At 42.1% G+C, this 25,713-nt stretch overlaps 1 protein-coding gene across 3 annotated transcripts in view; it reads left to right on the top strand.

Annotated features, from left to right (window-relative positions):
* Positions 1–1,215: 1,215 nt before the first annotated feature.
* The window catches only part of PPM1B (protein phosphatase, Mg2+/Mn2+ dependent 1B), a 60,237-nt gene continuing 35,739 nt past the window's right edge, over positions 1,216–25,713 (top strand). The window contains exon 1 of one of the 3 annotated variants that reach the window (XM_066178499.1): positions 1,216–1,289. The gene's annotated coding sequence lies outside the window, so the exon portion shown is untranslated. Of the gene's footprint in view, positions 1,290–1,685; positions 1,849–25,713 lie in introns of those variants that run through there. The other 2 variants (XM_066178497.1, XM_066178500.1) reach the window with 2 other exon arrangements.

Genomic DNA, 25,713 nt, shown 5'->3' with positions numbered 1-25,713 from the left:
TACAGGGTATGACTGCAGCAGCTGAACCGTCATACAGAGCTGTAGGGGTAGGGACGGTCCCTCTCCAGCGAGGTGAACAGCAGCTGGCTTCAGCCAGCCATTGACTGAGAAAGGTGGGAATAGCACGGGATTACGAGGGATCAGACAGATTTTCATGTTCTTTCCTGAATAAACAGTTTTGGTTTGGGGCAAGAAAAAACCCGAAGGGCAGCCCTCGCAGGGTGTTCATTACGGCCTCCCGCGGCGAGGCTGTCGCTGCAGCCGGAGCGGCCGGCGGCGGGAGCAGCTGCCCATTCCTGCGCTTCCCACCTGCCGTGACTCAGGGCTGGGAGATTTAGGGGTGACCCTATCACCTTCTACAAGCACCTTCTACAAGGTTGTGGGGGTCGGCCTCTTCTCCCAGGCAAGTAGTGACAGGACGAGAGGAAATAGCCCCAAGCTTTGCCAGGGGAGGTTAAGGCTGGGCATCAGGAAGGATTTCTTCACAGAAGGGGAGATTAGACGTTGGAATTGGCTGCCCAGGGAGGTGGTGGAGTCACCGTCTCTGGAGGTGGATGTGGCACTTGGTGCCATGGTCTAGTCACATGGTGATGTTCGGTCACGGGTTGGACTCGATGAACTCAGGAGTCTTTTCCAACCTAATCAATTCTGTGATCCAGTGATTCTGCTCTTCAGGCGGCCCCGGTGACAGCAGGGCTCGGTGGGGTACCAAGGGCGATCCCGAGACGCCTCACTCGGGCACTTGAGCGGGGCCGCGGCCCCTCCGTCCCTTGAGCCGGGACAGGGCGCTCGAGCCTCGCGGGCAGACGGGAACGCAGAGGACCGAGACACCTCCAGCCTCGTTCTTCGGTGCGGTAACAGCAGCAGCCCCGACATCCCGACCGGCGCCGGCGTCAACCCCAGCCCCCTCCTCCCGGGCCGTGCGAGGCGCAGCGGCTCCCGCCGGGGGCACCTGGCCCCGCCCCCTCGGGCGGGACACCTGCCCCCACGCGCCCTGATTGGCTGGCGGTGATGTAATCGCGCGCACATACGGGTACTCCCCACTGCCCCCCGCGGGGCACGGGGGAGGTCGCGCGCCTCTCGCCCGCGCCGCGACCAATCGCCGTGCGGAGCGGCTCGGCGCGCGGGCCGGGCAGCGCTCTGCTGCCCCGCCGGCCGCCCTTGATTGGCAGGGACGGCGGCCAATCAGCAGAAAGCAACCGCGGGTCGGTTCACGCCCCCTTGGCGAAGCGGCGACCAGGGCGAGACAGGCTGCGGGAGTGGCGGCGCTGGGAGCCAATGGCCTGCAGGCAAACCGCGCCGCCGGGAGGGAGGGGATGTGGCGGCGGGAGGGAGGCTGGGAGGGGCGAGGGCGCTCGCTGACAGCCGCTTCCGTCAGTCCTGCTCGAGGCTGCGAGGCCGGAAAAAAAAAAGTGCGGAGAAAGACGGAGTCCGTGCGCTGTCGTCTTGATTGACGAGAGCCGCAGCCAATAGTTACCAAAGCAGACGGGGGGTACCCAATCAGAGAAAAGCTTTTGGGCGGGTCCTGTGTGTGAGCGGCGAACGCATCTACCAATGACGGCGAGGAAGGGCTGTGCCGACGGGGCCGGCGGCCAATGGCCGGCGGGACGGGGCGGGCGGGTTAAGCCTGGCCCCGCCCAGCTCCCCCGAGAGCGGTGACGCGGGCGGGGGGACGGCGGCTCCAACATGTCCGCGCTGCTGGCGGCGCTCCGAGTGCGCGACCGGGCGGCGGCGGCGGCCGGCGGCGGCCAGCGCGGGGCGGCGCGCGCCTGAGCCCGAGCCAGCACCGCCCGCACCCGCGCCGGGCCCCGCAGCGCCGCCGGGCGCCGGGGGACGCGGGGCACACAGGTAGAGAGAGCGGCCGGGGCAGAGCGGGGGAAGGGGCCGAGCGGGTGAGCGGGGGCCGGGGCTGCGGCGCCGGGCGGGGCGGCGAACACGGCGTGCGACGGGTGCGCCCCCGGGGAGCGAGCGGGCGCCGCGAGGCCCGGCCGCCGCCTTCCTCCCGCCGCGGGAGAAGCGAGGGCCGGGGCCGCGCTGACACGGCCCAGGCCCCGCACGGCCCCGGGGCCGGGGAGCCGGCAGGCCCGGCCTCGCGTGGGTGGCAGCGGGGAAGGCGCCGGGGGTGTCCGGTGTGTGCCGGCGGCCGCGGCCGGAGCCGGGCCGGGGGGCGGCCGCGGGCCGGGCCCGCGCACGTGCATGGGCCGGGCCCTGGGGAGCGCCGGGCCGGGGCCCGTGGTACGGACCGGCCCCGAGGGCGGCGGGCACGGCCCCGGTGTCGGGGACAGAAACTGCCGTGCGGCCTGCGTGTTTGTGACGAGCTGGGGGTGAAATCACAGGCAGATGGGTAGTGCAGCCCTTAGGAGAAAGGAGTTGAAGGCAGTTCTTCGTCGTAGTTTGGGGCTTGCTGACTCCGCGACCCCAGTGGATATACTTTTACTATAGTTTACAATAATGCCTCTCTCGGAAGGAGAGTCGTTTTGATGTGCTGAATTGGAGGTAGGTAGTAAAATCTGTACCTGTCTTGTTTTGTGTGCTGCGGTAGGTTGAGAGATGTGTTTGTACCGTGGGGATGCAGGTGCTTGGTGAAACCACATATGTTTGGGAGTAGTGGTACAGGAAGGCCCGTGAATTTAGGAGTAATGGGTAAACAGGCTTCTGTGTGTTGGGAGAAGTAAGGTGGGAAGTTGGCAGGCATCTAAAGGCTGTGGAGGAGGGAGGCTTTGGGTGGTGGGGAAGCCTGTGTACAAGTTGCAGGCACAGTGGTAACAGGTTGCTACAAGGTTCTGAGCTTGTTTTGTTTCGTGGCCGGTGTGGTTGGACTTAATGTGCGAGACCTTCGTGTGTAATACGAGCTGGTATGTGGACAGCAAGTCATGCGTGTTCCTGCTGCTGTGCTTTGGTTTGTCTGCTGCTCACGCTGGGAGCTGAGAGAGATGCCCGGCTGTCACCAACTCGGTCAGCTCTCTGTCTGGCGTGTGGAGATGGGCTACAGCAGCGAGCAACGTGGTCTGTGTCCTGGGAACTTGAGAGGAACTTTGAGTTGATGTTTCACCTGCGATGAAATGGAAAGGCTGGATATTTGTTTTTTGGCCCATGGAATACAAATGGAAAACATGTAGCAAATGCCACGTGTTGGGATCATGATAGTACTTTTTGGAGAAAAGTCTGTGAGTGTGCTGGGGAGTTGTAGAACTGTAGTTATATATGTTTTTGACAGGTAGTCTTGTAGGTAAATTTTTCAAGGTGGACTGTGGGCTGTAGGAAAGTGAGGGGGCTTGGGTGGATTTTGGGGTACGGTTGAAAATGGGGGGAAGGATGAATTTGCATACAGGGTGAAGATTATGTTAGGCTATGTATACACGTGTGTATCAGGGGAATGGTATTTGTGCAAAAGGGAAACTGGAGTTTTCGTATTGCTGAGTTAGTTAGTCTGTGTATAGAGAGAGGAGGCAGGCGTTTTTGGCTGAGGCTGTGAAAAGTTGAAATGGTGTGGGGGAGGGATGATCAACTGGCTCCAGGGTCCTGTACAGCATGGAGGCTGTGGGGGCTCTTTGCTACCCGTAGTATGGAGAGAAGTATTTTATAGTTATAATACCTAGTGAAAATGAAAAAAGTGAATAAAGATGATGAGGCAGTTTGGTACTGTTATGAATATTACTGGATTAAAGGAGGTTGCAGGACAGTCAAGGGGTTTCTGGTAAAGTGCTTTCTGTTTGTTTATTTTGTTTTGTTTGTTTCACTGGATAAATTGACCATTAACTTAAAGGACAAATTTTTGCTGAAACTAGCACTCATAATGGTTTTGACAGGTCAGCAGCTAACTAAAAACACTTAAAGTAGTGTAGCCAGGCTCCCGTGTGTGTGGGCTTGGGGGCTCCAGTACATCCTCTGTATGTATTTATTACATGCATTTTCTGTACCATAACACTTAACTGAGTTAGCGTATCCAGAGTATGTGAAATCTTCTATACTGGATGTATACTTGTGTTCGAGAGAGGGTTAGTGCATCAACATTTGAGGGTGAGAGGCTTGTGTAGAGATGATCCATTTACAATGGAAAACTGCTTGGATTGGTTGGAAATGAGGAGTAATTACATGTGTGTACCCCACATTCTGCAAGTTTGGTATAGTATGGTCTATTTATTTGCATAGCCCCTCATGTGTTGTTCTGCAGATATTTAGAGGAGGCTGTTACATAGAGCAGTGATTTAATTAAGGCACACAAGAGGATGAGGGAAATGTAATTAACGTGGAATGGAGAGGGCTGCCTAGAGGGTACTGAGAACCCATTTTTCCTTTATAGTGGGAGCCATGAGGTGATCAGTTAGTGACGTAAGGAGTGAGAGAAAGAAATGAGTAGTCTTGTAGTTATCCTGGACAGTCCAGTTCTCGTCTCTGGCGTGCATTGCTCTTTTAAACTTTTCCAGTAATAATCACTAATGTGTGCTTCTGACTTGGTAAACTTGTCTCAAGAAATAAAAACCTATTACAATTGAAATTCAAGCCTGTGAAATCTGTGTTCAACAATCATTTCACGTGCTTGCTGTCAAGAACTACTGCCTGTGAAATCTGTGTTCAACAATCATTTCACGTGCTTGCTGTCAAGAACTACTGCTCTCAGGGGTCCAATGGAGAGTGGAGAGTATTTCTTTCATGAACGTGTTGCTTCCATATTACAAAAGAGTAGTGGATGTAAAAATCTGTGTTTATGAAGTATTTGTATTACTCTTTGGAGCAGGGCTTATTTAGACTGCAGCAAGGGATGGGGATGTGCACAGAGCAGTGTTCAGTGAGTACTGAATGTCCTCCTTAAATGGAACAAACTGCAGCACACCTTGCTGAGTGCTGCCATAGTGTTCAGCAGGGCAGGGATGGGCTTGGTTTCTCACTGTGGGTTCTCTTGCTTGGTTTGGTCTTGGGTTTTTGGGGGTTTCTCTTCAAAAATAATAAAGTATATATATATATTAAAAAAACCCACTAAAATGAAAATTGGTCATTTGGTAGTGCCTTGCATCATCAGTCCTGTAGGAATGCTTAAATCTGCCATATAGGTCTGCTGCTTAGGAGGTGGGAAATGGCTGTTCTTTTCCAGTCAGCACTGGAAGGTAGTTGACTAACCATTGGTTTTTACAAACACGGGCTCTTCTGAGTGAATGGGAAAGCCTGGGTGAGAGAATCCAAGCTGAAACTCCATGTTTGGACTGTGGAGAGTGATTAGTGTAATAGACCATGCATATCTTTGTGTCTGTAGCTGTTTTTTAATTTTTTTTTTCTTAGTGTTGATTCTTCCTGCCCACTACCTTAATTAAATATACTCTATTTTGTTTGGGGCTTGTTCTTTTAGTTCTTGTCACTTGTCCACTGGTCTCTCTGAATTCAGTGCTGCACTTCCCTCCCCTGTGAAAAAAAAGTATTCTAAGGATCTTGGGCCTTTTAGCAACTGAAGTTTGTCAATCTGAGTATTGTTCTTATCAGTCAGTTGGAGGAGAGCAGTGGTGGTTTCTCTGGAAAACTGTTGAAATCAAAATTTTGCAGTCTTGGTTCCTTCCCTGTGTATTACTTTTTTAATTCTGTGCTTCAGTTTATGCTTTGATGGTCTTCCTAATTTGGTTTACAGCTGTACAGGGTGTGAATTGTGACTTCTTTCTCACTGCCTATTAGCAGTGTGAATGAAGCATAAATGTTTTATGCATCTTAGAGGAGTCCAGTTTAGCCCCAGCCTCTGGCATATCAGGTATACATAAAATGTTCAGGGAATATAATGTCAAAATCTGGACCAGTAATTACAGCTTCTTAATTTATAAAAAATAAGGTAAAAAAACCCACACCCAAATAGAATGACCTCTGACTAGAAAAGCCCAGAAAGGAGAAATTGAAAGATAATCCCTGATGTAAGAACAAGGATGCAGAGTTTCCAGAAAGATTATCAGTACTACTTTTACTTAACAGACAACTTTGCAAACTCCTTAGCTGTTTGGATGATGTCTTTCAGCCTTAGACAGATGTCTAGTATGGGAAACTTTGTTCAAACTGCTTATAATTTGCCTAAACCTTGTACAAATCTGTATTTGTATCATATGATAAAGTCAGATAAATATTTGGAAGAATTTGAGTGTCACTCCAGTAGAAAAAAACTGGTCTGAAAATCTTCATGAGATGGTAAGAAATTACTGAGCTAGGGTAGCTCATCTCTAGTTTCTTGAGATGAGCAGTTCAGCTCATCTCAGTTTCTTGAGACATTATTGGCATGTTGAAACATAAGGGTTGCCAGTGAGTGTAGGTTAAATTAGTCTTCTGACTCTTGGAAAACCCTGTATTGGGAGGGAAAGCACAAAGATGTTTTAATGCAGAGAATGATGACAGAAGGGAAAACTCAGTGTCTCAGCAGACAGCAGCCTTTCTTATAATTTTGAAGGAAATTACTCAGGCCCTGATATTTTTGTTTTGCTATGAAAAATGTTATCCACAACTTTTTTCTTGTGCACCATTAGTTTCTCATTAACATTACTTCAGTGTGTCATTTTATGATGTCACTACATTACTATCTCCTGGCGTAGGTTCTTTTCATCTTTAATGGAAAATAACTTTATTTATTGAGTTTTCTTTCAAACAAATAGTGCAACTAGGTATTTAAGTCTGTTTTTGCAAGACTTAACATGAAACAGATCAGAAAAACATCGCATAAGGATGTTTCAGACTGGGCTGCTGGAGAGTTTAAGGTGGCTCTTTAGTGACTGTGGTAATGACATGTCAATAACCACAAACTTCCAGTTGAATCACAAAGGAAAGTGTCATTCCTTCTTTGCCATTTTCATGGTATTAGTGTGTTAACAGGAAATGTAATGTTCAATAATCCTGCTTTTGTGTCTGCACCCCAGTACAGGAACTTGACCTTCACTCAGTGTAGTGCAAACATGGCTCTGCGTTGTTAGCATATGAATTAATTGTTTTTATCAAGGAGGTAATGAAGTAAGATGATATGGATTTGTTGAGCAGAGGAGGTAGCATGTTATTGTTAGTTTTTTATGCAGTACTGCTTTGGTCTGTTCTCACCAGCTAAAGTACCAGTTGGTACTGCTAAAGGCAGGTATATGTTTGAAACTCATTGTCTTCTATTTAAAATATTATAGAAAAAGAAAAATTGGTAACAAGAGAGAACATCTCAGTGATGGAACTATTCATAAAGAATAGATGTTTTGATTAGGTGAAACAGCAAATATTATGTTGGTCAGCTTATTCAAAAAGAAAAAGAAACTGTTCTGAGTGGCTTTGTTGGTTAGGCTGATGTGCAAGTCATAAAAAGCAATATTGTGTATGTGCTGCTCTTCCTTTCCTATCACTGCCTCCAGTGCAGCCTTTGATTGACTTGTGTGTTCAGTGGTACTTGAAAAGTTCTATAAATCAGCAATTGTAGGTGATGCATGAAGTACGTAGATCTTGAGTAGGTTATTTTTTTTCTTTATTCCAAAAGCTTTTCTAGAGTATCCCACTAGCATTTGGAACTCCTAACTTTTAAAGGCATAGAAACAAAGGTGGATGAGTGGTGATACACTGTTGCTATCATTATTCCAGAAAAAGGAGCACCCTGTGCAGGCCTCCTTTCCAGGGCTTTTGAGGTGCGTGTTGGCAGCTGTGGCTTTACTTCCTGCTACTTGAGGCTGTCATAAATGAATGGACAGTATCTGCCACTTGATTATATTTACATTAGCAAGCAGTGTGCTACACTTGAAGAATGCTGTAGAGTGAAGCTCTAAGGTAGGTAGACTCGGTGTCTTCTGTGTGTGTACTTCGTGGGGTTTATTTTAGACTAATTGTAGTCTGGTTCTGTGGGCTGAGTATGTTCCAAGCTTTCCCAGAGTTTTGATGTAGGTTAATCTTGGAGATGTTCAGGTCGTGTATTCAGAAACTTCTGAGAGATGTGAACTAAGATACAGGAAGTGGATGACAAATTTACTTCAAAAGCCTGTTCATAACTCAGGCTGAAGTGACAATACAGCTGTGCCCGCTGGGTCTCCAAAAGGCATTTTAGAGCACTGCAGAGGGTGCTGAGCTATGCAGGGGGGGTGAGTTCTACCCTCTGCTGCTTCTTGAGTGTTGCCAGGCCTGCAGAAATTGTCCTGCTGCTCTCTGACTAAGGATTGCTTGTTTATATTGACTGGTAAGTGAATATCTGTTCCTAAATTATTGTCCCTAGTTTTGAAATATTGTGTGAAATTGACTGGTGGTAAAACTACGATCAATTCTGGAGAGTAGTTCTTTCATGGTTTTGCTTCAGTTAATGAAGAATGAAACTAGCTGTGTGAGCAGCGAGTTACGAAGCCTGACTTCCTGTGACTTTGTGTCTTGTGGTTGGATTTTCTGGGTGTAGGGTATTGTGAGTTCTCTAAGTATTTTCATGTGTTTGGGGCACTCTCTGTCCTGTATGGTGTGGTTGTTTTGGTAACAGAGCTGAGCTTCTGCCGCACTTGTCCTTGAGAGGCACTAGTTTAGATGTCTCTCCTCGATGTGACTTTATTTCCACAAAACTCATAGGACCTGATTATTTGTGAAATATTTACCCTTGTGTAAACTTCTGAGTTGTGATTCAGTGAAACTGTGGGGACACAGCCAGCACACGCTGTAGCTTGGCTTGCTAGGGTTTTATCTTATTTTCCACTAATATTATTTCTTGTTTTACTGTTTGTGTGTGTGGTTGGTTGTCTGTTTTTTAAAAAAAATAATTACCACTGTTTTAAGTTTCTTCCAAAAGAGTTAAAAAAGTATATTCCCCTCAACATTTCAGGGAACATATCTAGAAGTAGGAAATTGTGTTATTCATGGCAGCTTCCTAAGGGATGCTGAAAATCTCTTCTTTATAAGATAGATAAGATTCTTCACAGTATTCAATATGCTTGTTAAACCACATCCAAATAAGTATTGAGAGGTGTAAAGTTGCCTTTGTATATTGCAGCTCTATCATATATATGATACCACATATAGGAGTTTTGGACCATGATTCTTGGAGAGAAGTGAATGGGGGTTTTCACGTTGCGTAAGTCTCTAGAGTACAGCTAGAATGGATTTAGAGGGTGGTGGATTAGCAGTTGGAGGGGGCAGGGAGTTGTGTTTGTGATTGCCCTTGTGACCTTGAAAAACTGCTGAAACTGTCATGTGCTTTGAAACTTTTCAGATGAGAAGTACTGTTCTGAAACTATGTGGTACTGTGGGCTGTTTTGAGAGTTCTGTCTTCAGTGTGTAAAGCTGAAGAAGTTGTTCGTTTTGCTTCTGTTTGAAGTGGGTCTGCACTCAAAGCACTACCTTCAGTGAGCTGTAAAGGTATGAAAGGTGAATATAGCACAGATATTACTCAGGGTTTTTTCTGTGTCCTTTCTTCTCCTGCTCTCTTTACCTAGTATAGTAATAAAATGTCTGTACTTTTTGTTCTGGTTCCCGACTGGAAAATCTTATCCTGGTGAAAAGGTACTCTGCATACCAGCTTGTGCACAAGACCTCTCTTCAGATATGGTACTAGTTGCAGGCACTGGTTTCTGGTGTCTGACACGAAGCTTGGTTCTCTGAGGAACACTTGATGAAAGTGGTTTATAGCTGGCTTTTCACTCAAAAGGTACTTTTTTTGGAGTATCCGTGTTTAATGGAAACACGAAGTTCTTTTTTATTTCAGCTGTTGTAAAACTTGAATCCAGACCTAGCAGAGGTAGTCCACTGACTCCCTGGGGAGTGTTCAGTCCCTCATCTTGGAAAGTAAAGCAGCTCCATCTAGCTCAGGAGAGCCCCAGTGCACAGTACAGGCTGTTGAGGCTCGCAAATGCCTCACTTTGGGTGTTGTCAGTGAGAACTGAAGTGGCGCCTCAAAGGAGGTTATTAACAATGTCTAATTACAGGTGGGATTTACACTCAATGAGTGTTACTCAGTAATTGTGGGACTACTGCCTATATGTGTATCAAATGGACTCCTCAGATGGGGTGTTTATCCATTTGCTTGGTTGTCATGTTTTCTGTTCCTTTATCACTTTTCCAGGAGACATATTACAGCAAGAGCTTTTTTGTTTCACTTTTCCTTTTCTCTGAGATAATGTCTTTCCTGCTCTTTTCTTTGCTGATTGCTTATGCTGGTGGATGAATTTATTGGACTCATCCAAAGTCTAGGTTATGTCTGATTATGTTACCCTGAGGAGTAGTTATCTAAACAAGTAGAAGGTTGTGCACAAGACTTCAAATAATAGAGGTTTTATACATAAACAAGATGAAAACAATGTTGTGAAAACAATAGCTAGAGCTGGGAGGAAGAGGGAAGTGTGAAACCTGTTCTGTAAATCCTCTGTAAGTGCACTGCAATTCAAACTGCTGTTCAAAAGATAACCTCCAGTTCATAGGCATTCAGTCATTAAAAAAATGCATTAATAATAGGAATTGTTTGCTTTGTGTGAAGTTTTCCAACCAGCCCTCTTTTAGATTCCGTGCATCTCTCGCAGTGTGAAGAAACTGGAAGCAGTTCAATGTGTCTGTCTCTTACAAGTAATTTGTGGGATCAAGGAAAAGACAAGCATACCACTTTTGTGGATGATTACATTGGAAAGAGATGTTTCACAGTGTTTGCTAGAGTCAAAAAGCTGTGCAGTCTCCTCTGCAGGCAGGCCATAAGAGCTCATCTGTTTTTCCATAAGTGGTTGAAGTGATAGTTGGACATTTTCCTTTGTTTTAAAATTGAAACAATAATTTGGCTTGTGTGTGATGTGGAAGGAAAGGATAGTTAGGACTCTGCTATAGTGCCAATGGTGTTTTGTATCCTTCTTTTATGCCATAGTAAACAATAAATTTATTTTACTTTTGTTTGGCCTTTGGTTTGTTCTATGCTGAACCATGTCTGTACCATTGTCTTCTTCCAGTATTTGAGTGTGAAAATAATGGCGGTTAAGAGCTGCTGAAGCTTGGTAGCTAGTTTGTAACATTTAATCAGATTGGATGACATCTCAATTTCTTAACTAGACCATACCAAACACAAGTAATTCTAGGCCGGAGAACTTCTGTAAAATATTTAATGAACTCAAGTATAGTGGCTGTGGCTAAACAAAACAGCTTATTTTGTGCTTGTGACTATTGTTACAGTATTATTTTAACTAAAAGGAAAAAAAAAGGAATGCTGTCTGCTTAGCACATCTGACTTTTGGAGGGAAGGGGATAATGTTGCAAACATTTGAATTAGTTTCTCATGATTTTTTAACATGAAGTGAAAGTGGTGCTGTACTTCTGGAGTCAGAGGGGAAGAAATATAATTCCAGTATAGTTCAGGATTCTGAAATTAGTTTGTGTGCTGCTGTTGGCAATGGCAGGAAACAGAATTTAACATGGTTGGAAAAATGTCACTATGGAAGGTAATCTGTAGTTGTACTTTATTAATTCATATTTGGAAAAAAAATCTTTGAAAAATACCATATATTCACAGATGTATTTAACAACCACACTATTTTCAGTCCAAAGTTTTCTGTATTTCTGATTCTGTAGAGAGGGCTCAGTTACTGCTGGAAGTAATATTTTTTTCACTGTTCTGTTTTGTTCAGGCTTAGCAGATGCAGATGTATTTTGTATAAACAAAAACTTGGGGTTGGCAATGTCATAACTGAAGTAACTAATTTTTTGGAAAGGTGTTTATAAAGATTTGTCCAGACTTGAAACCTGATTATGTTGTCAAGTTTCACAAAGAACAGGAAGCTTATATGGAAAACTTGTTAATAGGTCTCTCCCTATTGTCCCTTCCTCCAAAGGTCTTGTTTGTGTATTGAAGCACTGATTAAAAGGAACTGTTGCATACAAAGCACGTGTGACAGCTTAGATCTGTCATGAGTTGTCAGATTTGTGCTTAAATCCTTTGTCTAAAGTCAGGTAATGGTCCTGGAACACTGTATTGGAAACTCCATCATCCTTTCCTGCTACTTAGCTTCTTTTTAGTACTCGGCATCTTAAGCTACTGATAGTACAGTACGTGGTGAACCAGTCTCCTACCTGTGAACAGCCTTTCCTGCACAATTAAGTTTGTTCCAATTTCAGAAGTTGGTTTTTTCCAGTCAGTGTTTATCCTCTCCTTTCCCTGAGTCAAAGTCTGATGCTGTTATTGCCAGAGAGAAACTGAAATAAGTCAGGAGAGGACATGAAAAGTGATGTCCTTAGTAAAGAAGAAACTACAGTGCTTTCTAAAGAACTTATTGCATAAATTCACTGGTAACTTCAGCTAATCCAGAGAATACTTGAGTAGGCAGAGCTCAGCATTTATTGAGGAGTATTCCTTCTTGCTCTCATCATGGGGATCTGTTTTTTGTTCATTTGTCTGTACATCATTTTAAAGATTTTTATCAGCACATAGTGCCTTTTATTACCAAGTTCAGCTGCCTGCCACTACCTCTGCTTGCCTTTCAGGGGTATCTTGGCTCTCTTTGATACTAGCACGAGTAAAACCCAGTAAGTAAAAATTGACCACTGATATGGTCAGTGAGATGAGGAGGTCCTTCTTGCTGTTAGTCTTCTTTCTCTGTCCTTATTTTTGTTTATGTTTGGTTTCTTTGGGCTCATTTTCTCCTATTGAATCCACTCCTGAGATGGACTGGGAGGAATGAGAGAAGATTTAGTCTATAGTGCTTTTTCCTGAACTGTGCAAGTTGGTGGCTTTTTTCACCTGAATTGTGTAAAAAGTCCTGCAGATAGTAGAAGACTTAGTGCTTTATGGGTTTATGGTGTCACAGAATTGGTAGACTTGCATGACTGTTGCTGAAGAAGCAAAAGTTCTTTTAAGGTCTTTGGATGACTGAAAAGATGTACTTTGGACTGCTTTGTTCAGAGAAGGAAAGCAAGAGTGAGCTGATATGACCCCAGATTAATTTTTACATTAAGAGGAGGGGAAAAGAGCAATAAAGCTTATTAGGTCCAACTGCCAAAGGGTAGTGCCTTCAAAATTCTGTAGACAGGAGAGTTCATGTAGCAAGCATGTAATTCAGTTGAAGCTTAGTGTTGGTTTGTAGTCATTAAATGATATGCTGCCTTGGTGAGAGTGCTGGGCACTGGATACATCAGCTCCTTTGTCAGCCCGGCACTGCTGTTATGTTTAACTTCTGTACTTACTGAGTCACTTACCGTACGTAATGAAGCTTTGGTTTTGTCTCTCCTTATGGGGACTTTGTTCCTCTACCCAAACAGACTTTTGCTGCATGCTGCCCAATTGGGATCTGGTATTCTGCTCTTTAAGGGCCCTTAGAATAGTTTGGTTTTTCACCACCTTTCAGTCTTGATACAGTAGGGAGGAGTTTTTGCTAGGCCTCTGCACACACTCAGCATTTGCTTCTGGAACCCACTCACAATCCTGACTTTCCTTAAGAATGAGGTTCTTGTATAGTTACCTAAGTATGTTGGTGCTGTTGTATTTCTGCAGTTTTCTGCTTCTGACCATGTGTGGAATCCTCTTCCTTTTCATGTTGATGCTTGGCTGTGTCTCATCTTGTGGTTAGAGTTGGTTAATGTGCATGTGTTGGGTACATACTGCTGAGATTAATTTTCTTTTAGTTTAGCTTCTTGAATCAGCTTGCTGCATGAGGATGTGAGAGCAAATACCGATGCCAAAGCTGGGGTAGAAACTCCCCATGACAGGAGGTGGGCTTACAGCAGTTATCAGTTCAGCTTAGCCTCACTTAGTGTAGGACTGCACACTGAGGTGTTTCAAATGAGGTCCTTGGGTAGTTACTAATGTTTGTTCTTTACACTGGTGGTTTGGATACATGATGATCTATCCTGTGAATGGAAGTTCTGTGTTTCCTTGGAATCTTGCTGCTGCTGAAGACTGTAGAGAAGTCCCATAACTGTGACAGTGTTAGCAGTGTCACCAGTCGTGTTGTAGTTGAAAAGTAAAAGAGCGTGGAATTAAATGTTGACATTAAAACATCTATTGTAAATAAAATAAAAAGGTCCATACCCTCTTTTGAATTTTCCCTATATGCATAACCTGCTACAGGTGTTTATATGACTCCCTTCATAGTAGTCATTCCGGTTTAATTAAATATCAGCGCTTGCTGACAAGAATATCTGTAGGTACATGAGAATGCAACGGAAACCAAAACTTTGCATAGCAAAGGTCATGGTAAGGAGTTTGTCAGAAAGTTTCTGAGCAAGTCCAGCTGTTTTTCTGTGCTTTTTGTCACATCTGCAGATTTCCTTAGGGGTAGGAGGGCTGCCTCAGCTCATCCACTGTGGTGTTTGTCACCACTTAATGTGCAGTTAGAGTATCTTACCCACTGTCTGTTTCAAGCCTAGGTTTTGATGAACTGCAGAGGGACTGAACTATTTTAGGTGAAACATGAGTAATGTCATCACTAGTAAAGAATAGAGTTTGCAGTTGTTTGTCAGGCACTGGCTCTTTCTGTGTCTGGGAGTTTACGTATTCATTCCATTTTGGAGGTCTCCTGCAATAAGGCTGGGGAAGAAATTCAAGCTATCTGAAAAGATGGAAGCAATCTGAATTCTAGAAATTACTTACTATGTTCATAATGAAACATGTTTGAGCTTCCTTGGTTGTTTGCTGTTCTTTTACACTTCTTTGTCTTCTCTTTCTCAGCCATCCATTTCTGTAATAAATTTTAGATACTGTTGCAAAGACCAAGTTTTCCCTTTTATAACCTCTGCTGTTTACTGTCTTGTAGCCAGATACCTTGAAAACTAGCCAGAAACTGAATTGTTTGATGTCCGTGTTTCACAGGTCGAGACTTGGGTTTTTTAAATGCCTTTTTTTTTTTTTTTTTTAATGCACAGAATTCTTGTGTTTAGGCTTCAGAACATTTGAATTCTGTAAAATGTTGAAGCATAGAGATGGTTCCTGTTCACTGTTTCAGGCATCCTTGCTATGTTATGTAATAAAGAAAGCTTTCCGTGTTACTTAATAAGTTAAATACTGCTTTATTTGGACAGCACTATCAATAATAGTTTAGATAAATCTGTAGAAAAGCATTTTTGAAAAAGGTATTTTCAGTCTGCCTGGCTTTACTGGGGTCAGTTGTGCTTGACTGACCTGCCTGCCTTCTGTCAAATGACTAGGTCTTCAGCTGAAGACAGAGCAGTGATTTTATTATTATTATTATTATTTATTTTTTATTTTGGCCTTAGCAAGATATTTTGGTGTCCCTCAACATATACTCTGATTTACAGTCTTAATGGGAGGATGACTGGACAAATGAAGACTGAGGAGTCATTTTGAAGGTTGGCTGGTCAATGGTTCATGCTCTGTCTGGACAGCAGTTACAACTAGAGCTTCTCAGTGGTCTACTGTCTACTAAATAAAATAGTTTTAACATGATCACTTACTCTTGTTGACTGTTTTTGGTATTAAGCAGTAGTTACTTAGAATCTGCCTGTTGAGTAGGCTTGGAATAAACAAGGTACATTCATTGAATAAACATTTAATCTAAGAAAGGAAAAATACTCTTTTTCAGTGTCAAAAATGAAGTTTTAGAACATTGTAGTTATCAATGTGTTTTATCTCTCACATACCTTTGGTATTCTGAACCTTGAGGTAAAACAAAGTGATTTGGGGAGCATTTGAAGTTGCCGGGCAGGGAGGGGTAAGCAGTATGCTGGGTAGTGAAACTAAATCTCAGTTTTTCTGAGTTTCTTTTCACAAGCCTGGACAAAGAGGAAAGTGAATTGTCATCTTAGATGCTACACGTAGACAGTCTCCAGAAATGACAATGCTTGAAGCAGGGTCTTGCTGCAGAAGCAGCATTCTGCTTTGTGAAGCTGTCCTGGATTTAACTGTGGCAGCCATTCTCATGGGTTTGTTTCTTTCTTGTAACCAAGAGAGTTTAGGTGTGTTTCTGCTCATGTTTTTAAAGGAATCTGTAGGGGCCAGTAACAGACTTCCTTGTCATAGCTTCTGTCTTTAAAATAAGTTTGAATCTGAGCTTTAAGTCTTCCTTTTCCTTTGCATCCAGGGTGTGGATATATTGCTGTAAACAATGGCATTATTATGCTAGACTTCTCCATTATCTCTGCACTTAAATGTGCATACGTACACATGGTTGTATGCGGGTTCACCCTGTCCTATGGTTTTTGTATTTCTGGTTTGGCAGTGTATTTGCTTACATGAGATCTGTAAAGGTGGTACGTATTGAGAGTGGGTGTTTTTTGGCACATGGTGACCATCGAATGGTTGGTATCTAGATGACTCCATGCTTTCACCTTTAACAGGTGAAAACAGTCACTTGATGTTTGGCAACGTTGCCACAGACAAATAGGAACTTCTTGTCTAGCTTGGCCTCTTCCAGTGGTTCACAGAGTTTACTAGTTTCAGTTTAGCTGTTACTGTTAAGCATTTGTGTTAGAGATTTTACTGAATATTGTGTTGAACTAGGACAGAAGTTGGTCAGTTCTTCCATCATACTACTTTTAGACTCACTGTCTCCTCTGCTTTATTCACCCCAATATACAAGGAAGAGTCTCTAGAGTAAATCTTAATCAGAAAGAAAAAGGTCTGGAAGAAATTTTTTTTTTGTACAGCATTCAAAGTAAGACTTTCAAAATTGTCCGTAATCAGATGACACAAAGCATGAATACTGAGACTTGGCAAAATGGTATTGTTTCTGGGTTCTTGGCTTGCATATTATACTATTCCTGCAGAATGTTATCCCTCTTTACTAACTATTAAATACTTCTGCATATTTCTGTTGAAATGCGCTAATGATCAGAGGTATATAAGCTAGCTGTGGCTGTGTCTCTTAACTAAAATAGTCAAGTAGGTTGCTAGTTGGAGCTAATGTTTATTGCAGAGTTGTCTTTTGAGTAGCATCAGTGTTGCTGATTATAAAACTGATATACTAAGGTGCATTATTTGGAATGTATTACTAAATTGGTGGTGTCTTAGTAACTCTTTTTTTGTTTACTTTGTGGTCGTGTGCTGAGCTTATTGTAATTCTCTCTGCAGAGAGTGAACACACTTTTGAGTAATATTTTGGTCACTTTCAAAATATCAGGAAATAATAGGGATTCAGAGGGCAGGTTTACTGCATTTTGGAGGAAATGGTGGATGCATTTCTTTTATTAAGCCATAGCTTAAAGCAGCTGCACAGTTGTCACCTTTCCTTGAGTTTGAGCACCATCAAGTAGCAGGAGCCATGAGCATTGTTCAGCAGTGATGCCATTGCCTTCAGCTTACATGCACAGTTTAAGAAAATGTTATTAATGTTTGTTGTGTCATTCCCAGAGAAAAGTGGAGTATAAATATCAACATTTATATATATGTGTGTGTGTGTGTGTGTGAGGCTGTGAAGCTGATTAGAGGGCTGGAGCACCTCTACTGCGTGGAAAAGCTGATAGAGTTGAGGTTGTTCAGTCTGGGGAAGAGAAGGCTCCTGGGAAGACTTTAGAGCAGCCTTCCAGTACCTAAAGGTTGCCTACAAGAAAACTGAAGTGGGACTTTTGACAAGGGTGTGCTTTAATGGGACGAGGGATAATGGCTTTGAACTGCAAGAGAGTGGGTTTAGATTGAATATTAGGAAGAAATTCTTACTGTGAGGGTAGTGAGGCACTGCAATCAGTTGCCCAGAGAAATTGTGCATGTCCTGTCCCTTGCAGTGTCCAAGGCCAGGCTGGATGGCGCTTTGAAGCAACCTGGTCCAGTAAGGGGTGTCCCTGCTTGTGGTGGGTGAGTTGGAACCAGGTGATCTTTGAAGTCATTTCTAGCCCAAGCCATTCTTTGAAGATTGGAGAAGCACATAGCTATCCCTTTATAGAGCAGGTATTTTTGCACAGCAGAGAAAATACAAGGCCATGGTCTCCAGTCTTAGAAGTGATATTGGAGACACTCACAAGGATGTGGGAGATGTTGTGGGGACTAATGTGTAAGGAGCACTTAATATAGGCAGCTGTTTGCCTAATACCAGCTCTTCAGTTTTCGGGGCGTGGAAACCTACTGAAATTGGCACTGGTTGTGCTGTGTTCAGCATCTGTTTGAAAGCTCAGATCAGCAGTCTTCTATTCATATACCTATTTCTGATTTTTTGTGACTGGGGGTCTGTTTTTTATGTAGTGGGTTTTACTGAATTATTTGTGTAATCCCCAAGCTAATAGTCTGCTTTTCTTTTAAACTGCTAAATTCATCTGATTCTTTCAGTTGTCATTCTGCAAATGCTGAAATACTTAAGAGTATTCCTCTGTGTGCCATGATTATTTTATGGATTCCTAGTGTGATCCTGATAATTTGTTACATTATATAGAATACATGTATAGAGTATACATGTTTTATAGAATACATGCAGGTTAAGCTTTATGGTAGTGAAGTGGTAAGGCTGATATGTGAGCTTTGGAATATAGAAATAATTTTTAAATGTCTTGGCAAGGTGTCTTATAAATGGGATGACAGAATAGGGTGTTTGCTCCCTTGCTACAATTAATGTGTTTTTTTAATGTGCCTTTGTGGTAAGATGTTTCTATCACTGTTCAATCCAGCAAGGGCATGTCTTGAAGCCAGCAGTGTACAGGAGCAGTAGTAACCTTTGGTGGAGCTGGAGATGGTGTCTTAATCTGTCTTATCCAAATTTCCCTGCAGCTGATGTCTGAAATGATGAGTAGCATAAAGTGAATGTTGAATTATTAACATGCTAACTTTCCTGGAATCCTTTTGGCTATCATGTCTATCATTATGTCATTGACTGCCTGTCATGCCCTTAAGCACCTTCTCTGATGTTGATTTCTTGAAAATTGGCATGATCTGCTTGTATGTTAGTTTTAACATTCTTACTGACAGAATTACCCTTTCAATTTTTGCAGCTATAGTTCAACATGTGTTGTGGTACTGGTGTAGTGGGAAAGTTAAGATAGTTTTCACTCAACAGAGATATCTGAAACTTCAACAATGAATATATATTGCAAATTGAGAGTTTAAACTATTGATTAAAAGTGAGTCTGAGCGACTTATTGTGGAACTGAAGTTGCAGTATGAATTGGACAAAACTTGGAGTTTTTGAGCTTACAAGTTGCCAAGTGGCTGCTTCTTGCCAAGTACTCTTGTGTAGATGACAAGTGAAACAGTTCAGATAGCCTCAGTGCAGACAGCTGAAAAAGATTCCCTGTGTCCAGGCAAGTTTACTGGAGCCTGCTGCCAGAAAAAAAAAAAAAAAAAAAAAAAAAAAGATAATGGAAGTCTGCTTTACTCTGCAGTTCCTTGAGATACTATTTTTTTAAGTAGACTTCTTAAAAAGTTTCTCTAGCTTGATGGAGAAGTAGAGCATCCTGTGAAAGAGCAGTGGGGAGAGTAGTGTGTTTTCTGAAATAGTCTGGACCAGTCACCTGTGACCTGAGACATGACTTTCCATACTGTACTATGGATTGAATGTCATATGACTACAGGTACATTGATTCTGTTGCAGTATGGGAGTACATAATTTTATATCATATAGGATCAGCTGCTTCTCTTCAGCATTGGTTATAACTGCCTTAAAAATGCTTTGGGCTGTGCCTTACCTGAAATGAATCAAATCAGGCTGATTTAGGAAGGTGATAAACCTGTATTAGCAATAAAGAAAATGCTTTCTGAACAAATGGACGCTCTTAAAAAATTTTAATTGCCTTTTCATTTCTACATGCTGATTCTGTTAATAGTAACACAGTGCTGTTACTGAAGTAACTTTGATAGTAATTAGAAGCAGCATCTTAACCTGGAAGAGACAAAGGGAAAAATGTTCTAAAACTGTAATTGAGATATAATAAAACCAACAACTATGTGTTTTAACAATTCCTATTTGGAGCCTTCAGTTCCTGTATTACTTAAATTGCTTCTTTTGAAAGATTGTGTGTGTAGGCAGTGAGCTGACATAACAGATGCCTGAAGTCTCTCTTTCCAAGCTGTGTGCTTTGCAGTAAACATTAAAATGCCTATAGCATCCTAACTCTTAATATTTGGCAGCTCGTAGTACTGGTTTTCTTATGTTACCAATTTAAATGTGCTGGTGATTTTATTGTGGTGTTGAATGACCTTTTTTGCATTTAGTTTAACTCCTGATGTGTATAAATTTAGCAAGTGGTAATATGGCTAAAAAAAGCCACAAATAGATCCAAGTGTCTAAGCAGTGTTGCAGAGAATTTATACCTTCTGTAACTGTCTGCACATCAGCAGTGGCCAAGTTGTTTGGGTTTTGTTTTTTTTAAATCTGCTGTGATGGCTCAGTTTTAGTGCATTTATACCCAAAGACTTAACATTAGAAGTTGAAGAGGAACCTTATTGAAGAGAAGTCCTTCCTCTGACCATTGCTATCATATGTAAAGAAGCGAAACCCCATTTTTATTATCCCTTTTAAAATTTGATGCATCTTGATTTCTCTCATTGTCAAACATACCAGCAGTAGCAAATTCTTGCTGTATTTTTTTGTACCTGGTCCTAACTGAAGTACTGTTATTTTGACACATTTTGTTTTTCACCTCACTTTGTGGAGTTTAAATTCCTTCTGAAGTTTGGATATACTATTGCTCACACTTGTGGTTGTGTGATATTTGTAAGATGGCAAAAAATGTGATTAGTTGGCATGCATGTATTGTATTGGCTTTATTCCCCTAATAGACAAAATGTGATGCTGTTATGCCTTTGAGAATCCTTTGTGGGATATTTGTTCTAAATACAGGATCTGTGCAGAAAGACACGTATAAACTAGGTTTAAGCGTTGTTGTTGTTGTTAGTGTCAGGAACAGCAGAAATGTGAGATACGGTATTAAGGACAAAAAATTCCTGATTGGCTTCAATAATAGTAGCAAGACCGGATTCAAAAGCTGACCTGTTCTAAATGCGTTGGTATCCATTAGGAGCTAGGGTGGAGTTCTCTACCCAGATAAATATTAATTTTTGAGGACTCTGGCTTAAAAATCACTGAATACTGGTCACAGAGGGATTAGTCAAGGTAGCCATCTGCAGATAATCTGTTCTTTCCTCTTCTGACCATTTCATACGAGGCACTCAAAAGGATATTGGTCTTTTGAAAACGATGAGACTTTGACTGTAACCTACAGCTAAAGCATCTTAAAATTTTGTAGCTCAGTCACCTTTGCTGTCTTAGTAATGAAATTATACAATTATGTCAATTTTCTTAACTCTTTATCCTACAAGGCAATGAGGTTTGTAACAATGGAGTTTATTATGCAAAAGCGTGTACTTGCTACTGAATTAACTGATCTGAACAGTGTTGTTTTATCTGATTTTGCTGACAATAGATTCTGTAGGAGTTTTTTATGGTTTTTATGCTTAAGGTGCCTTCCTTGAACGGCTTAACTAGAAAGGGCTAAGCCTTTTCTATTGCATAATCAACAGAGGGTTTTTGTTTTCAAGATTTCTCCTGCACTTGAATAATACTATAGTTTACTAATAACTTTCTCTTCTAGGCAAAGGAGTGACAGACTCTGGATGTTCATTGATACTGCTATAGTAGGTAGAGTGGATGAGACTGTCAAGTGAGGTGTGTTTTAGGGACATGCTGTTTTGTCCCAGAGGACTTCAGAAAAGATGTGCCTTGTAATATTTTTGGGTGACAGGTGTGGTGGGTTCTTTCTCAGAACATCTGACCAGTGCTCGAGCTGGTTTTATGGACATTTACAAAATCTAAGAAGTCTGCCAGTAGTGGTTGTGGTTTTTTAAAACATCAGTTTGAAGGCCAGATGTTAACAAAGAACAAATGGACTGATGTTTTCAAACTGACACATTAGGTGTTGCTTCCCAGGTATTCTGGCTAGTTATGTGATACTAAATTTGCCTCATGGGGAAACTGTAAGAATGTGCTGAAATGATAGGCACTACAGTAATAGTAAATATGATCTTAGGTTGCCCATGCGTATCACTTCCGTGTGTCTGAGCTGGAATTTTGAGTCTTCATCAGGGAGATAAATTACTGTAGACTCTGCATCAAGGAAAAACACAAACCCATACAGAATACAAACAAATCTTTCTCAATCTGTGTAGTTTCTAACTAGAAGCTAGTTAGAAACTTTTGCAAGCTTTTCTATAGAAAGTCCTGGCAGTCCCATTAAACATATTTGTTCAAAGTCCTCTGTTTATAATGCTTTGTTGTTTCAGTTGAGGGTTGTTTTTTTTTTTTAAGAAAACTAACATATACATGGAATACATTTTAACTCTTGAAGGTATTTCCTTCTCCTTAGTTCAGCTAAAGATCAAATAACTGAAAATGAAAGAGTTTTGTACTTGGGTGTTTTTACTGAAGCGTGTTAGATGCCTGCACTCTCCAGCCTCCTCTCTTCCTAAAGCTGGCAGTTTGCAAAGCTGCCCAGCATAACTGATGGAGACATGATTCCACATTTCTCTGCTTGAGTTGCACTGAGCATAACTCTGATCTGTTACAGAAGAATAGAGAAGTAAGTGCTTGCCAGTGATCTCCCAGTAGGCAAATGCAGATTGCGTACGTGCGTTCTGAATTCGAGGAAGGCTGGCTCTTGGTCTTCCTTCATCTTCTGCTTGTATAATTCAACAAAGTTTGATTTCCTCATCCGCCAGATGAGCAGTCTCTGCTTCAGGCATTCACTTGTACCAGCATAGCTGTCTGTATGTCTGCTCAGCCACAGAGCATGGAACAGGAATGGGCTGCTGAGAGCAATTATCACTTAAGCTACCATTGCTGCCAAGATATCCACACAGCCACAATGTGAATTTACTGATCTAAAGCTTTCCTGAAAGTGAGTCACAGACAATTTAGGAATTAAAAAAGTGCAAATATTATTAGAGACAGGTCTGCAGGAAGAAAGTTTAGAATAACTTTTGTAAGATGTATCAAAAAGCAGCTTTCTGGTGCTGTAACTTATGTCCATCATTTGTGAGGTGATGTTTAAAAGTAGGGACTGAATGGTAAGCCCATGGTATTATCAAGCTTTTAGGTGAGTGGGAAATACTGGTCTAACAGTGTCCTCCTGCTGGAAATTCATCATTGGATAGTTTAAATTACTAACTGGCTATAGAACTTCTAACTGCGAACTTCAGCTTGCTGGACTCAACTTTTACTGGAACCCTAAGCAAACTTGTTTCAAGGCATTTAGCTTTCCACGAAGTTCTGGGTTTTGCTTCTAAAACACAGTGGAAGGATACGTTCTGCAGATTTTTCAGAACTGTAATATTAAGTGCTTTAAAAAGGATAAAGCACGTAAATTGCTTGACAGAGTTTTTAGTTTTGAACTTTAGTTAGTTCTCCTTGCTTTCACTGATTAATATGAATGTTTTAGTGCAGCTTCCATGTTTGAAAAGGGTGAAAAAGAATTCACCAAAAACTCGCGACACCTGCAAACCCACAAATCAAGACTTTGTTCAGTCTTGGTTTTGTATAAAATGAAGAACCACTTAGGAAATTTAGAGGGAATTCACTATTTTTATTACAATAGGTGAAAAACTGTCTCTTTAGGGTGGAAGCTGTGCATTGTATCAAGAAAGCAAGCAGAAAATAACTCCTGGTTTAGTTTTGGCTTTGTCATATAGGTACAGTTAAGAAGAACTGCTGCATGAATTTGCAGCACTAGTGCATTCCCCTGTGCTCTCACTTTCCCACGAAGTCAGGTAGCCCAATGAATGCCTCTTTCAAGAAAGGGATGTTACCTTAGGTTTACTGTATGTTGAAACATGCCCTTGGTAGGTTGCAGTTTACCAGCTGACCTGTGGCATACGCTGCTGCTTTTTTCTTTCTCCCTTCTCCTCTTTCACTTCTGTAAAATCTGAGTGTATGCGACCCAGCTTACAGTTCTGGGGGACAGTATTGGCAGTGGTGGCATTGTGCTGTCACAGGTGGATCAGGGCACATCAGATTACAGCTCTTTCTGTTGATGTTCAGTCAATTGGTTTGTTTGTTTGCTTGCTTGTTTTAAAGCAACTGTGATTTGGTTATCCATGAAAGGTCAGAGTCCTGGTCTAGCTGGTTGTGAGGCAGAATAAACACAGTGTTTTTCTGGTACTTCTCTGGCCAGAGTTTGGAAACTTGCAAAGGGCTGGATGTTGTAGTGGTTTTGTTCGTTTTAAACATTTGCATTCAGCTTGCGGATCATTAGTGCTTTGCTACCAGAAAGTGTGTATTTAATCATCAGGAAAACCAGCATTTGATGCCTACACTCTGTAAAATAACATGATAGGGTTCTTCAAATTTCTCTGGACTGTAATTTTTTTCTTAATGTGCTTATTTTGGAATATTGAGTTTAGGTCTTTAGCAGTGAATTACTTATGATGACTTTGTCTGTTTGGTCTTACCTTACTGTAAACATGGTCAAATTCAAATGTTTTATTAGCTCAGGAATATTTAAGTTTTTCTCAGTTAAAAACTATGCTACTGTAGGGTGCTGGTGTCTTAGTAGCAAAAAACTTCACTGAACTAAGTTAGTCCTACTAAAATAGTACATTTACATGGTACAAAGACGTAAGTAGCCCAAGTAAAATGCTTAATCCGTCTTATAGTTTTGTTAAGCCTTTAATAGGAAGCATTCAGCTTTATTCTTGTGATGTAATTTATGATGAGCAATCTGGACAAGACATTTACATTTGTGAATTGTGAGCGTTTTTAGCACTCAAATTGTTAGGAGCTGGATATAATCGTTTGTTCTGATTCCAGAGCTGTATCATGAATCTAAATGTCTTTTCATACTGAGTGGAAACAGACCATGCAGCTTATTTGGAGAAGTGGGAGTCACTACTGTGCAGATTGAGTAGAAGTAGGGTCCCTTTGTTGTGCCATATTCAGTGGTGGAGGGATGTCCTAAAGTGCTTTTGTGTTTTGGGACGGTGAATACTGTATTCCTCACTTCTGAGAAGTGAGATGATGTATATAGAATTTGTATAAATGTATTCATATTCTGAGGTAAAATGCTTCCAGCCCAAAATATCTATTTTTGAATCTGCCCTACTGTAAGCAAACTTCTGGCTAAAAGTCATCCTGGTCTAAGGATTGCTCTCGAATCCTCTGTAGAGTAGAATGTGGGAGGGCTCACGGCTCTTGTTTCTAAAAAGCATGATGCTCATATTCCACGGCTGCTTTTGTGAGTTTGCCATTTTAAAGGCCACTGGCCACAGAAGCACTGAGGCTTCTGAGCACTTGGTAGTGCAAGCACCTTGTGACCCTCCTGGCTGGGAGGTTGTTCTGAAGGTGGGAGACAGTGCATGGAGGGCGCTGTGTCCTGGCCACGTGTTTTGTGTCTGTGCCCTAAACCTTCTGCATGTTTAAGAAGAGCTCTTTTACACAACTTTGTGAATTTGCACAGGGTGTGTTTCATTTTACTCCCTGAAGTTCCCTGTGATGTGGAAAGAACTTTTTTTACTGAAGCTTTTTTTATGTTTTGGGGAGGGCTTTTGCCTTGTAGTTCAATACAATGATTTAGGATACTTTTTCAGAGTTCATTAATGATTTAGTGGATGCTGCTTAAGGTGTCGTTACAGAACACTTGTAATGAATATGAATTGGCAGCTGCTCTACATTTCTGTCATTGGCACTTGTCTGATCTGGCATTTCCTAAGCTGGTTTGGAAACCTCTGAGTGACAGGAAACAATTGACTTTTTCGGGATTAATTTGGTTTCTTGAATAATCCATCCCATTGTGGTGCATAAGAAGAGAGTATGCTGGGGAAAAACACAGGGCTTGTAACAGTGTAGAGCTATGGGCACAGAACTTACTGAACTCCTGCAATTCTTCAAAAGGTGGTTGAGTAGTCCTTTTGAGCAATTTTGT

Source organism: Chamaea fasciata, unplaced genomic scaffold (assembly GCF_029207755.1).
Source record: "Chamaea fasciata isolate MVZ Bird 193981 ecotype frontalis unplaced genomic scaffold, bChaFas1.0.hap1 SCAF_3, whole genome shotgun sequence".
Classification (NCBI taxonomy): Eukaryota; Metazoa; Chordata; class Aves; order Passeriformes; family Sylviidae; genus Chamaea; species Chamaea fasciata.
The sequence above is the reverse complement of the archived record's forward strand: the minus strand, read 5'-3'. Positions and strand labels throughout refer to the sequence as shown.